This window comes from Musca autumnalis, unplaced genomic scaffold (assembly GCF_047663935.1).
Source record: "Musca autumnalis isolate F117 unplaced genomic scaffold, ASM4766393v1 scaffold_2, whole genome shotgun sequence".
Classification (NCBI taxonomy): domain Eukaryota; kingdom Metazoa; phylum Arthropoda; class Insecta; order Diptera; family Muscidae; genus Musca; species Musca autumnalis.
In genome coordinates this window covers 9,366,031-9,378,336 of record NW_027411755.1, presented here as the reverse complement: position 1 = coordinate 9,378,336, position 12,306 = coordinate 9,366,031, and the positions used below count along the sequence as shown (strand labels likewise).

At 32.2% G+C, this 12,306-nt stretch overlaps 1 protein-coding gene across 8 annotated transcripts in view; it reads right to left on the bottom strand.

The window, feature by feature from the left end:
- The window catches only part of Hnf4 (Hepatocyte nuclear factor 4), a 109,427-nt gene that overhangs the window by 19,904 nt on the left and 77,217 nt on the right, over positions 1-12,306 (bottom strand). The gene's annotated exons all lie outside the window — the stretch shown is intronic.

Sequence of the window (12,306 nt, the reverse complement as noted above, 5' to 3'; positions counted from 1 at the left end):
AGCCAAGCTAGGAAAGCAACCAACCACTAACATTTAATCGTTTACTTGGCTCTTTTTTACTCTGTTTCGTATAAACACACGAAATATTAAAAATAATAAAACGTGAAACAATCGTGCATTTATGTCTTCTTTATAAATCACCAAAAATACATAATTGTATACATACAGCTCTGTATGCAATGGAAAAGAATAAAAGAGCCACAATCATGGAGGACTATGCAGGAAAGTTTTCTATTAAAAGACCCTCGGCTATGGAGGAAAATTTTCTATTGAAAGACCCACGATTATGGAGGAAAATTTTCTATTAAATGACCCACGATCATGGAATAATTTTTTTTTTATTAAAAGGCCCACGATCATGGAGCAAAATTTTCTTTAAAAAGACCCACGATCATGGAGCAAAATTTAATTTAAAAAGACCCACGATCATGGAGCAAAATTTAATATAAAAAGACCCACGATCATGGAAGAAATTTTTCTATAAAAACACCCACGATCATGGAACAAAATTTTCTATTAAAAGACCACGATCATGGAACAAAATTTTCTATTAAAAGACCACGATCATGGAACAAAATTTTCTATTACAAGACACACGATCATGGAACAACATTTTCTATTAAAAGATCCACGATCATGGAACAACATTTTCTATTAAAAGACCCACGATAATGGCAAAACATTTTCTATTAAAACACCCACGATCATAGAGAAAAATTTTCTATTAAAAGACTCACGATCATGGAATACATTTTTTTATTAAAAGACTCACGATCATGGAATAATTTTTTTTATTAAAAGGCCCACGATCATGGAGCAAAATTTTCTTTAAAGACACTCACGATCATTGAGCAACATTTAGTACAAAAAGACCCGCGATCATGGAGCAAAATTTAGTACAAAAAGACCCGCGATCATGGAGCAAAATTTTCTTTAAAGTGACTCACGATCATTGAGCAACATTTACTACAAAAGGACCCACGATAATGGAGCAAAATTTTCTTTAAAGAGACTCACGATCACTGAGCAACATTTAGTACAAAAAGGCCTACGATCATGGATGACAATTTTCTAATAAAAGACCCACGATCATAGACAAAAAATTTTCTATAAAAAGACCCACGATCATAGACAAAAAATGTTCTATAAAAAGACCCACGATCATAGACAAAAAATTTTCTATAAAAAGACCCACGATCATAGACAAAAATTTTTCTACAAAAAGACCCACGATCATAGACAAAAAATTTCTAGTAAAGGACCCACGTTCATGGAAGAAAATTTTCTATTAAAAGACCCATGAAGGAACATTTTCTATTTAAATACCCACGATCATAGTGGAAAAATTTCTATTAAAAGACGCACGATCATAAAGGAAAATTTTCTATTTAAATACCCACGATCATAGTGGAAAAATTTCTATTAAAAGACGCACGATCATAAAGGAAAATTTTCTATTTAAATACCCACGATCATAGTGGAAAAATTTCTATTAAAAGACCCACGATCATGGAGGAAAGCTATCTATTAAAAGACCCACGATCATGAAGGAAAAATTAGTATAAAAAGACCCACGAGCATTGAGGAAAATTTAGTATAAAAAGACCCACGATCATGAAGCAAAAATTAGTATAAAAAGACCAAGAATCATGGAGGAAAATTTAGTATAAAAAGACCCACGATCATGGAGGAACATTTAGTATAAAAAGACTCACTACCATGGATGAAAGACCCACGATAATGGCAAAACATTTTCTATTAAAACACCCACGATCATAGAGAAAAATTTTCTATTAAAAGACTCACGATCATGGAATACATTTTTTTATTAAAAGACTCACGATCATGGAATAATTTTTTTTATTAAAAGGCCCACGATCATGGAGCAAAATTTTCTTTAAAGACACTCACGATCATTGAGCAACATTTAGTACAAAAAGACCCGCGATCATGGAGCAAAATTTTCTTTAAAGTGACTCACGATCATTGAGCAACATTTACTACAAAAGGACCCACGATAATGGAGCAATATTTTCTTTAAAGAGACTCACGATCACTGAGCAACATTTAGTACAAAAAGGCCTACGATCATGGATGACAATTTTCTAATAAAAGACCCACGATCATAGACAAAAAATTTTCTATAAAAAGACCCACGATCATAGACAAAAAATTTTCTATAAAAAGACCCACGATCATAGACAAAAATTTTTCTACAAAAAGACCCACGATCATAGACAAAAAATTTCTAGTAAAGGACCCACGTTCATGGAAGAAAATTTTCTATTAAAAGACCCATGAAGGAACATTTTCTATTTAAATACCCACGATCATAGTGGAAAAATTTCTATTAAAAGACGCACGATCATAAAGGAAAATTTTCTATTTAAATACCCACGATCATAGTGGAAAAATTTCTATTAAAAGACCCACGATCATGGAGGAAAGCTATCTATTAAAAGACCCACGATCATGAAGGAAAAATTAGTATAAAAAGACCCACGAGCATTGAGGAAAATTTAGTATAAAAAGACCCACGATCATGAAGCAAAAATTAGTATAAAAAGACCAAGAATCATGGAGGAAAATTTAGTATAAAAAGACCCACGATCATGGAGGAACATTTAGTATAAAAAGACTCACTACCATGGATGAAAATTTAGAACAAAAAGACCCGCGATCATGGTGCAACATTTAGTATAAAAAGACCCAGGATCATAGAGCAAAATTTAGTGTAGAAAACCCACGATCATGGAGCAAGATTTAGTATAAAAAGACTCCTCGATCATTGAGTACAATTTTCAATTAAAAGACCCACGATCATGGAGGAAAATTTTCTATTAAAAGAGTCAGGATCATGGAGTAAATTTCCTATAAAAAGACCCACGATCATGGAGGAAAATTTTCTATTAAAAGACCCACGATCATGGAGGATAATTTTCTATAAAAAGATCGACGATCATGGAGGAACATTGAGTATAAAAAGACCCACGATCATTGAAGAAAATTTAGTATAAAAATACCCACGATCATAAAGGAAAATTTTCTATTAAAAGACCCACGACTATGGAGGATAATTTTCTATAAATAGGCCTACGATCATTGGGGAAAATTTAGTATAAAAATACCCACGATAATGGAGAAAAAATTTCTATTAAAAGACCCACAATCATGGAGGAACATTTTCTATTAAAGGACCCACGATCTTGGAGAAAAATTTAGTATAAAGAGACCCACGATCATGGAGGAAAATTTTCTATTAAAGGACCCACGATCTTGAAGGAAAATTTAGTATAAAGAGACCCACGATCATGGAGGAACATTTTCTATTAAAGGACCCACGATCTTGGAGGAAAATTTAGTATAAAGAGACCCACGATCATGGAGGAAAATTTTCTATTAAAGGACCCACGATCTTGGAGGAAAATTTAGTATAAAGAGACCCACGATCATGGAGGAAAATTTTCTATTAAATGACACACGATCATGAAGTAGCATCTTCTATAAAAAGACCCACGATCATGGAGGAAAATTTTCTTTAAAAAGACCTACGATCATTGGGGGAAATTTAATATAAAAAGACCCACGATCATGGAGGAAAATTTTCTATAAAAAGACCTACGATCATTGGGGGAAATTTAATATAAAAAGACCCACGATCATGGAGGAAAATTTTCTATAAAAAGACCTACGATCATTGGGGGAAATTTAATATAAAAAGACCCACGATCATGGAGGAAAATTTTCTATAAAAAGACCCACGATCATGGAGGAAAATTTTCTATAAAAAGACCCACGATCATGGATGAAAATTTTCTATAAAAAGACCGACGATCATGGAGCAAAATTTAATTTAAAAAGACCCACGATCATGGAGCAAAATTTAATTTAAAAAGACCCACGATCATGGAGCAAAATTTAATTTAAAAAGACCCACGATCATGGAGCAAAATTTAATTTAAAAAGACCCACGATCATGGAGCAAAATTTAATTTAAAAAGACCCACGATCATGGAGCAAAATTTAATTTAAAAAGACCCACGAACATGAAGAAAAATTTAATATAAAAAGACCCACGATCATGGAGCAAAATTTAGTATAAAAAGACCCACGATCATGGAGCAAATTTTAATATAAAAAAGACCCACGATCATGGAGCAAAATTTAATATAAAAAGAACCACGATCATGGAGCAAAATTTAATATAAAAAGACCCACGATCATGGAGAATATTGTTCCATTTTAAAGACCCACGATCATGGTGGAAATTTTTCTATTAAAAGACCCACCATCATGGAGGAAAGCTTTCTATTAAAAGACCCACGATCATGAAGGAAAAATTAGTTTAAAAAGACCCACGATCATGAAGGAAAAATTAGATTAAAAAGACCCACGAGCATGGAGGAACATTTTGTATAAAAAGACCCACGATCATGGAGGAACATTTAGTATAAAAAGACCCACGATCATAGAGGAAAATATATATGGGAGCTATATCCAAATCTGAACCGATTTCGATATAATTTGGCACACTCATTTCTAGACCGAATTCAGTCACTCATTCCAAATTTCATCAAAATCGGACGTATGTAGCGTGTTTGGTGCAGCAAATAAGTCAAATTGGCCGAAACTATATATGGGAGCTATATCAAAATCTGAACCGATTTCGATGTAATTTGGCAGATTTATTTAAGACCGAATTCAGTCACACGTTCCAAATTTCATCAAAATCGGACGTATGTAGCGTGTTTGGGGCAGCAAATACGTCAAATAGGCCGACAATATATATGGGAGCTTTATCCCAATCTGAACCGATTTCGATGTAATTTGGCACATTTATTTTTAGACCGAACTCAGTCACACGTTCCAAATAACATCAAAATCGGACGTATGTAGCGTGTTTGGTGCAGCAAATACGTCAAGTTTGCCGAAAATATATATGGGAGCTATATCCAAATCTGAACCGATTTTCACCAAAAGCAATAGTGTTCTTTCTATGGCTAAAAAAATTATATTACCCAAGTTTCAGTTGATTCGGACAAAAATACGACCTGTACGTTGCGAACAAAAATACATGGACAGATGGACGGACAGATGGACGGACAGACGGACATGCATAAATCGACTCAGAAAGTGATTAGATGTATATCCCCAAAAGGAACTATGGGTCTATTTCGTTTCCATTTGTATGTTACATACAAATGCACAAAGACATAATACCCCTTACCACATGGTGGTGTAGTGTATAAACACCCAGGATCATGGAGCAAAATTTAGTATAAAAACCCCTATTAAAAGACTCAGGATCATGGAGTAAATTTCCCTTTAGAAAGACGCTCGATCATAAGGGAAATTTTTGTTTAAAAAAACCCACAATCATAGGGGAAAATTCCCTTTAGAAAGACGCGCGATCATAGGCGCCATTTTACTTTAAAAAACCCACGATCATAGGGAAAAATTCCCTTTATAAAGGCCCACGATCATAGGGACATTTTTCTTTAAAAATACCCACGATCATAGGGGAAAATTTCCTTTAAAAATACCCACGATCATAGGGGAATATCATAATTTTCTGTAAAGAGAGTCCATGGAGCAAAATTTTTTTTATGTCGAAGGACCATATTTTACACTGTATTCTAATACTCTTTTTCAAAAGACTTCGTTGTGAAAATGTCATATTGATTTTTTTCTCCCGAAATTGTGTTTTCTATAATAACTGATTAAAATTCTAAACATTATAAAATTACCATTTAATGTCCCCCTTTTAAAATATTTTCATAATATTTCCGGCCTAAATAATGGCTAAAAGCTACATATAAAACTAGAAAATGTTTATTTCCCTATTATTAAGCACTTTTAACCTCAAATTATTTTAAAATTATAATTGTTTGTTGTGCTCACATAATTATTGTCGCATAATTGGCATTTCTTTTAGAAAAAATAGTATAAAAAATGCCAACAAAAAAAAAAAAACAATAATGTACATATAGACACATTTCGTGCATCATTAACACGTAAATGTTAAATTTGTTTGGAACTAAAAATATACACAAATTTTGCGGGAGAGGGACAATTTCTACGCTTAATATATGTATTTCAATATTATTTTTTGTTTAATGTTTAATTGTTTGACTAATATCTGTAGATATTAAATGTCATGTTTTTAATGTACATACATACATATGTATATACGATATGTATTGACCCCTCCCCATTAAAACTTCAAATTATAATTAATAGGTTCATCAAAGTCATTTGACGTTAATGTTTGTTTGTATTGCAATCGGGAATCGTATACAAACATTGGCATATTGACATTTTTGTGAAATGAAAATAATACAGAAGATATTATTAGATCGTGCTGCTATAAATATAATAAAACGGATCAATATTTCGGTAGTTAAACTTGTGATTTAGATATAATTTAGGCTTTACCTACACACTAGAGTTTCATTAGAATTTCAAGATCATTCGAAGGACCAAATAAAACAATTGCTTGTCTGTTATAAATTACGCTAATCAAAGGTCCAACATATAGGCAAATAATGATTAGAGTAATTAATAATTAGTGATTTAATATTTGGTCCTCCGACTAAAATATATTTGATTAATATTTATTGTAATCGAAAGACACATTTTTTTTACAAAATGTAATAAATGTCTTAATGCAAATATGGAGTAAAATCGAAGGACCAAATTCACGTATTGATAATATTCCTGTTTTATTTCTTCGTAGTAAATGTTATAAAAACGCAATTAACGACAATTATTACTGGTCATAATTTTCAACAAAAAATATCAGACGTCATCATCATCATTATTGTTGTTAATAATAATGGACATAGATTCTAAATCTAGACAACAGGTTAATGGAATATAAAAAAACTTGGACTAATTAGCCACAAACAAGCAATTGACAGGTAATAGTCGCATAGTTTTAAGTAAAACCAAATAAAAACACATTTTTTTTTAGTTTCGAGAGAAGTTTAAGAGTTATGGCTGGTCAACCAACATCATCAGATGGTGTTGTAGTTCAAGGCAAAATTCTTTAATTGTACACCACCAATAATACATTGTGGTGTCAGCCATGCGCCGCATACTTGTGACCCCAGTAGATAACTTATCAAATATACAATTTGAGTTCCATAAGAAAAAAATCCAAATAAACAAAATGATAGCTAATATCACCTGTAGCTGCTACCGATGTTTCGGAGAGAGGAGAAGTTGTATTTAAATCACTTAAATTGCTAAAAACATGCTAAGCCATATTCGCATAAAAAGATGTTTTCTTTTAAACGAAAAAAAAAAACAATATAGCCGAACGTAAAACTTGCTGCTGCGAAAAAAGTGGTCTACAATGATCTTAAATTGTTTGTAATTATTTGCTCAGCTATTATTGTGAACTCGCGGTCAACTTGGTTTTAATTTATTTAAATCGCAGGTGCTTGGCTGTTGTGCTGACATGTTATAACTAATCGTAAGATATATTCAAAACCATAATAAATGTGAATTGACGTAATGGGAGAATAAAGCACATAAGAGTGGGTTTTGCAAAAGGAAATGGGTTTAACACAGGAGTAGACAATTATTGCCGGAAATCCTAAGGGATATGTGTGGTAGGAGGACCACATCAATTTCTATATGAAACCAACGATATAATGAACGACATCGAGAAAGAGAGAACATATAGCTAACTGGGAGATAATTCTTGCCTTTAGTTGTTCACATTCCTAGAATCTGTAGTATTTCTTATCAGATTCTTGCTGTAATGTCAAGAACTCAAATTTTAAAAGTTCAATATTTCTTTACTCTAAACCATTGAAAGTGATGGAAAGGATAAAAAAGATACGCGAAAAACGAAATATTTCATTATTTGTGAGTGAAAATTCCCTGTGATTTGCACCGGCTATTTTAAATGTCAATCTTTATTTTTTGTATAAGTATCAATAGGAGTAGGTAGGTTTTGGGAGAGTACAGTCAAAATTATCGAGTTATATTGAGTTTTTTCTATAGGAAAACTTAGCTGAATTGAGTTTTTATCATTATAAACACTGCTGAATTGAGTTTTTCTATAGAAAAACGTAGCTGAATAGAGTTTTTTCTGTAGAAAATGTTAGCTGAATTGACTTTTTATCAATATAAACATTGCCGAATTGAGTTATACTATAGAAAAACGTAGCTGAATTGAGTTTTTCTATAGGAAAACTTAGCTGAATTGAGTTTTTATCATTATAAACACTACTGAATTGATATTTACCAGAGAAAACGTAGCTGAATTGAGTTTTTCTGTAAAAAACGTTAGTTGAATTGAGCTTTAATCATTTTAAACACAGCTGAATTAAGTTTTTCTGTAGAAAAAGTTAGCTGAATTGACTTGTTTCATTATAAACACTGCTTAATTGAGTTTTACTATAGAAAAACGTAGCTGAATTGAGTTTTTTTGTAGAAAAATGTAGCTGAATTGACTTCTTATCATTATAAACAGAAAAAAGTAGCTGAATTGAGTTCTTCTGTAGAAAATGTTAGCTGAATTTACTTCTTATCATTATAAACACTGCTGAATTGAGTTTTACTATAGAAAAACGTAACTCAATTGAGTTTTTCTATAGGAAAACTTAGCTGAATTGAGTTGTTATCATTATAAACACTGCTGAATTGAGTTTTTCTATAGAAAAACGTAGCTGAATTGAGTTTCTCTGTAGAAAAAGTTAGCTGAATTGACTTCTTATCATTATAAACACTGGTGAATTGAGTTTTTCTACAGAAAAATGTAGCTGAATTGAGTTTTTCTGAAAAAAGTAAGCTGAATTGACTTCTTATCATTATAAACACTGCTGAATTGAGTTTTACTATAGAAAAACATAGCTCAATTGAGTTTTTCTGTAGTAAATGTTAGCTGAATTGACTTCTTATCATTATAAACACTGCTGAATTGTGTTGTTCTATAGATAAATGTAGCTGAATTGAGTTTTTATCATTATAAACACTGCCTTAATGAGTTCTTCTATAGAAAAACGTATCTGAATTGAGTTTTTCTATAAAAAAAACGCAGCTGAATTGTGTTTTTCTGTAGAAAAAGTTAGCTGAATTGACTTGTTTCATTATAAACACTGCTCAATTGAGTTTTACTATAGAAATACGTAGCTGAATTGAGTTTTTCTGTAGAAAAACGTTAGCTGAATTAAGTTTTAATCATTTTTAACACAGCTGAATTGAGTTTTTATGTAGAAAAAGTTAGCTGAATTGACTTGTTTCATTATAAACACTGGTCAATTGAGTTTTACTATAGAAATACGTAGCTGAATTGAGTTTTTCTGTAGAAAAACGTTAGCTGAATTAAGTTTTAATCATTTTTAACACCGCTGAATTAAGTTTTTATGTAGAAAAAGTTAGCTGAATTGACTTGTTTCATTATAAACACTGCTCAATTGAGTTTTACTATAGAAAAAAGTAGCTGAATTGAGTTTTTCTGTAGAAAAACGTTAGCTGAATTAAGTTTTAATCATTTTTAACACAGCTGAATTGAGTTTTTATGTAGAAAAAGTTGGCAGAATTGACTTGTTTCATAATAAACACTGCTCAATGGAGTTTTACTATACTAAAACGTAGCTGAATTGAGTTTTTCTGTGGAAAAAGTTGGCTGAATTGAGTTTTAATCATTTTAAACACAGCTGAATTGAGTTTTTCCGTAGAAGAAGTTAGCTGAATTGACTTCTTATCATTATAAACACTGCTGAATTGAGTTTTACTATAGAAAAACGTAAAAAAAATTCTCTCATTATTACACTAAATTACTTAAAAATACCATACGCTTTGTTTATCTTACGAGATATTTAAAAACTTTTAGGATTTAAAAATATTTAAGAAGATTATATTTAATTCATTGCTAAATGGATACTGACAAAATTATGCATCAATGTTTTGTTTCTGGGATAATAATTTACACACAATATAACTGGATGATGAAACAAAATTTAACTAAAATGCAACAATAGCGGTCATTGAGTGAATCTCCAGTAATGATTTGGAAACAGCGGCACACTTTTTTGTTCACATAACATCGAAGGACCAAAAAACCTAGATTTCACCCTCGAAAGTCAAGCCTTTTAAAATAGATCTATTAGCAAAAATTTAAATTTAAAAATTAAAATTTAGGCTCATGTTTGAAAGGACAACCAAGATTTTGTATCCATAGACCGTCCACAAGACTTTAACAGGAAATATATTAGGAAGACTTAGTATATGGGTCTATGTTTAACAAGATCGGCCAACGATATTTCGATAGTTTGCTTATTAAAAATCCAACAATGTTTTTAAATAGTATTTATTTGGAAAGAATTGGATATTTATTTAACCCAAATATCTAAAATGTTGGTTCCCAGAAGGACCAAGGTCTACCGGAAAACCTTCGATAGTGGACAAAATTTTATTTTTAAAGAGTCACGATCATGTGCGGAATTCTTTTTTAAACTACGATAACGGAGTAAATTTTCGGGGAAAAATAAAAGCAAATTTTATATAAAAAGTCTCATGATCATAAAGAAAAATTCTATATAAAAAGACAGACCATCATGGAGCAAAAAAATTAGAGGAAAATGTCTATAAAAGGCTATCATTGAGGAAAATTTCATAGAAGAACATTTCACATATCATATGGCCTCAAGCCAAACTAATAACACTATGCAACACTGAAAAAGCAAACAACTCCGAGTATGCATTTTTTGAAAGTACATATTTAGACTACAACAAGTAAGAAAAGCTTTAAGTTCGGTCGGGCCGAACTTTTTATACCCTCCACCACAAATTTCAGCCATTTCGGTGGATTAATGTGGCCACAACCTTCAAAATACCGAAATTCGGAAGGTACCGTTCTATGGGGGCTATATGATGGCGTGGACCTATACCTACAAATTCCTGGGGGAAAGTTTTATACGCCTAAAGAAGACTAAATACCAAATTTCAGCCATATCGGTGTGATAATGAGGCTAAAACGTTCAAAATATCGAAAATCGGGAGATATTGTATTATGGGGGCTATAGCAACACGTGGACCTATATAAACATTTTATAGTAGAAATGTTTCTTAGCCTCTGGAAACACAAAATACAAAGTTACAACCGATTCTTTGGTCAAATGGGTCTAATACATTCAAAATATATTAAAATGACGCGTACTTTATAAGGGGTCTTATGTGGGGACTATACCAAAACGTGGACCTATATAACCCAACTTTGGTAGGAATGTTTTCTGGCCTCTGAAGACACAAAATACCAAACTACAACTAATTCTGTGGTCAAATGGGTCTAATACATTCAAAATATATTAAAATGACGCGTACTTTATATGGGGCCTTATATGGGGGCTATACCAAAACGTGGACCTATATAACCCAACTTTGGTAGGAATATTTTTTGGCCTCTGGAGATACAAAGTACCAAATTACAACCAATTCGGTGGTAAAATGGGCCAAATACCTTAAAAATTCCTTAAAACGACGACGCGTCACGCGTCATTTTGTATGGGGGCTATACGAAAGCGTGGACCTACATAGCCCGCTTTCAATACCAAAAGTCCTACGTAAATATAACATATTTTCCCAAAATTTCATCAACCTACGTCAATCCGTTCGGACGCTAGAGTGATTTCCACAGACGGACAGACGGACAGACAGACAGACGGACAGACGGACAGACGGACGGACATGGCTATATCGATGTAGAATTGCACGCCGATCAAGAATATATATACTTTGTGGGGTCTACAATGATTATTTCGAGTAGTTACAAACGTAGTGACAAACTTAATATACCCCCATCCTATGGTGGAGGGTATAAAAACACTTGTAGGGTTTTGTCCTGTCAGATCCAGTTCGGATTTTATGGTCTCATCTAAACCGGGCCAAATCTACACTTTTTTGCATTTATCAGGCCTTTATCTCAGAAACTAATAGGAATTTGGCCTTGCTGTCTTTAGCAATATTGTAGCAATAAACTAGTAGAACTTATCTTTTGAAAAAAACACATAAGAAAAACTCCATCTAGGGCATCAAAATCAATAAAATATAGAACATTTTACATAATTGCTGAAATTCTGGTCAGTATCGGCTAAACTATTGGGAGTTGAACCAAGTACCCTTTGGCAAAAATTTTCCAAATAAAGTTCTCAACAATTCTTTAGAACATTCTGAAACTCTAAAATGCTTACTTCATCTTGTTTCAGCGGTATTTTGCATCATATCTTTTACAACACGTATTTCAAACGCAGTTCACACCAACAGTTTATTCTCGCATTTCGGATTTCACTACAT